Raw genomic sequence first — 4,129 nt, 5'->3', positions numbered from 1 at the left:
AGTACTGCCAGGATGACTCCCTGAGAGAAGACAATTTGTCTCCATTTTGGCAAACCCTTGCCCTACTTCCATATATTGATATGTACAGAGCTGGCTAGGAAAATACCCAACCCCCTCAAATAGCTTAAACAATGCAATGGATCTAGCTGAACCACAGATGTGTAGCCTTTGAAGCAATGAGACAGATCAGTGATGCCCCACCTATAACTCCCTACTACTAAGCACAAGGTAGGCCAAGCAACGTCATGCATCGGCTGACCATGAGCATTGAGAAAGAGGCCATGACATTCCAGAATAGAAAGACCAGATATCAAAGCTGAAGCAACAGACCAAAAACACAAGATATTTCCTCAAATTGTGTTATCCATATCCCTCCAAACTTAGGGGATATTACCAGAATCTGTACTCTTTCTGTATACCTTATGTGTCTATTGCAAAGATGATACTGTGTCTCCTACTAGCACAGCTCACAGTACTCACTATTTCCCGCCATTCTCACAGTCACCCAAATTATTAAAACAATGTGGCATCCCTCTTTGCAAATTAATAAAACCCAGGTTTGGCCCTAGGTCATGGCCTTTTTTCTGTTTATCCACCTTTCCAACTGGACTTAGGACTCCCTTGGCTCTCCACAACTACAGATAGACCTGTGTCTCTTTATTCCCATCATGGGTTGCACTGGAAGTAGTAGATTGAAGTTACTTCTGGGGATTACAAATAGAAACTCTTCCAGACTGCAAGAAGCTCTGGATCACACCCCTATACCAGTCATATTCTTTCTGCCTGTGATGGAGTCATTTGCAGCAGTGACCCCAATTCTTCATGCTTCATAGCAATTCCCTTTGCAGGCCTTCCAATCAAGTTGTTGCAATTATTTTGCCTTCTCTTGAGTCTTCATTGGCCTTGTAAACTGCTTTGGACACCAGGAGGCAGCAATAGTGCTCTAGTTCTCAGATTAGACCTATGAAGACTTGAGTGCTTCCCTACTTTCTCTCCTTTCTCTTATTTTATTCTCTGCTTCTCCATGGGGATAAGACTGAGCCAACTTCTTAGGTAATGAAATATACAGAGTAGCACCAAGTCATCCTGCTTGTTCCAGGTGAGATCCAGTCATAGAACAGAGCTTGCCCAAGTTTTACAAAAGCACCCAGTTCACCCAAGGCTTTGCTATCAATGCACAAGGAAGTTCTGTCAAGCTCAATTCAGTCCAGCTGAACTAACAACCTGTAGACTAGTATGAAAAACATGTTTATCAGGAAGCCATGCTGAGTTTCAGTGAGCCTTAGGAGCTTCAGTGAGCTGCTCAGGAGAGGAACCTTGGTGACCCATGTGGCAGGAAAGAAACCCCACCCATTGCCCTGCTGCCACTCTAGGTCTGGAGGAACCTGGCCTGTATTCCTACACTGCAGGTTGGCCAAGCAGCTCAAGAAGCACTTGGGACATGGCAACTGTCTTGTCTAAAGGAATCCAAGGTAAATCCACTCTAACAAGAGGAAATACTTCGCATACAAACTCCTAATTTATGATTGCTTCGGTTATATAATTACAGACTTTGCTTCTATCATCTAAAGTACAAAATCAATAGTTGCCACAGTTGGTCAGTTTCTAAAGTGTGCTTATTACTAAGTGTACAGTAACACTGTAACTAGGATGTCACATCTGTTGTAATCGGTTGTTCTCCCTCATGTAACAGTATTAGGAAACTCTGGGGTAAAAACCTCACCACATTCCTACACCAAAAGATTGGGGACTGAGCCAAACAGAAACCAACATCTCACTCTCACTTAACTGGGAAGCTGGGATCTTGAGACAGATACAAACCAAGAATCTCCTGCACTCTGATGATATCCCTGAAGCCGAGACTATTTCTGGAGAAGCCTTGACACTAGTGATACAGCTACCTACTATCAAAACGCACAAGGATCATCACAGAAAAAAAATTAATTGAGAATATCAAAAGAAGACATATTACAGCTAGTGATCATGAAAAAAAGACCTTTTTAAAAAAGCAAGGAACAGGGCCAAAGAGTTAGCTCAGAAGTACAGCACCTGCCTGGCAAGCATGAGGTCCTGAGTTTTATTCCTTGTACAAAAAGAAAAAACAAGGAACCAGAGGATAACAATACAACAGCTGCAAGAAGATGCAAAGAAATACAATATAAGATGGATGGGTGTCAATGATAAAACAGAACTCAACACAAATGACATAAAAAAACTATTTATAGAAGTAATAGCCTGGGGACCAACCACTTGGGCCCCCCTCCTATCCCTCTCTTGGACAGGAACTTTCTTTCTCCCCAATAAATATATTCTATGCATAAAAAAGAAGTAATATCAGAAAATTTCCCAAGCATAGGAAAAGAATCAGACCTACAGATAAGTGAGGCATAGAGAACCTAATAACAAAATAAATCTATACCCAACATATAATAATCAAGATCCAAGAAATGCAGTGCAAGATCAGAATGGTAAAAGCTGTTAAAAAAAATAAAAAAAATTAAAAAAGATCACCTATAAAGGAAAGCCTACAAGGAACACAACAGATTTCTAAACACAAACCACCAGGTCAAGAAGAGCTTGAAGTGAAGTATTTCAGGTCCTGAAAGAAAACAATGTCCAACCCAGACTGGTGTACCCTGCAAAATTATCTTTCTAAATTAACAGAGAAATGAGATACTTCTACAACAAAGAACAACTGAAGAAATTCCTGACCATCAAATGAACCCCACAGAAAGAGTACTAACAAATATTCTAGAAAGAGATAAAAATGACCACAATTCCAAGAACAACAGAAAGGAACTACCAAGCAGGGTGAGCAATTAAACAGAGGGTAAAGGTAGGGAACCAATAGCAAGAAAATAATATGACAAAGATAAGCAATCATATCAATTATAACCATTACTATAAATCATTTTAATTCACCAATCAAAAATTTTTTTAAAAAATAGACTGGTAGAAAAACAATATCCAGGGTGTGGAGAGATAGCTCTGTGGAATAAGTGCTTGCCTGGCAAGTACAAGGTCCTGAGTTCAATCTCTGATACCACTAAAGAAATAACAGAAACAATATCTAATAATATGCTCTATATAAGAAACACATTTAATTCAAAGGAAATCAATACTGATTCCTGAAAGTCAAAGGATAGAAAGCAATACTCCATGAGACAGAAACAAACATTCCTAAATACATATGAATTATCAAACCTGAGTCAAGAAGATATAAAAATTCTGAATAACCCAGTATCAGTCAAGCAAATTGAAAATGTAATTCAAAATCAACAAAGAAAAGCCCAGGTAATGATAGATTCACAGCTGAATTCTACATGAAATTTAGGAAGATTTAGCATCAATATTTTTGAAACTCTTTAATGAATTTGAAAGAGAAACACTTCTTCCTAACTCATTCCTGGAGGCAAGTATTACCCAAAACCAGAGAAAGACCCAACCAATAAAGAGAGCTACAGACTAATATCCCTAATGAACATAGATTCAAAAATCCTCAATAAATACTACAAATATAATGCAGCAAATTGTCAAGAGCATACACCATGAACAAGTGAGATTCATTCCAGGAATGCAGGGATGGTTCAATATATAAAAACCAATAAATGTAACATATCATATCAATAGAACCAAAGACAAAAATCATATAATCATATCAATAGATGCAGAAAAAGGTTTTGACAAAGTCCCACTCCCATATAGGATAAAAAACCCCATGCACTAAGCTAAAGTCAAAATGGATTAAAGATCTAAATAGTAAGACAGGGCCTAGAGGGATGACTCAGTAGAATAAGCGCTCGCCTGGCAAGCATAAGGGCCTGAGTTCAATCCCCAGTTCCGCAAAAATAAATAAATATTAAAACAGAAACACTAAATCTACTAGAAGAGAAAGTAGGTAGAAATCCTGAAGACATAGGAGGAGGCAGAGAGTTCATAAGCAAAAGACAAACTTCACAGAAAATACTTCAAAGAAGCCACAACTGTGATTTCATCTTTTTTAAGTTTCTGCATGTCAAAAGAAATCAACAGAGTAAAAAGAAAAGTCATGAATTGGGAAAAAATGTTAGCCAACTGTCCCCACACAAAGGACTTCTATTTAGAACATATAAAGACTTTAAAAAATCAG

This window comes from Octodon degus, unplaced genomic scaffold (assembly GCF_000260255.1).
Source record: "Octodon degus isolate 3935 unplaced genomic scaffold, OctDeg1.0 scaffold00212, whole genome shotgun sequence".
Lineage (NCBI taxonomy): Eukaryota > Metazoa > Chordata > Mammalia > Rodentia > Octodontidae > Octodon > Octodon degus.
This window is presented reverse-complemented; position numbering follows the sequence as displayed.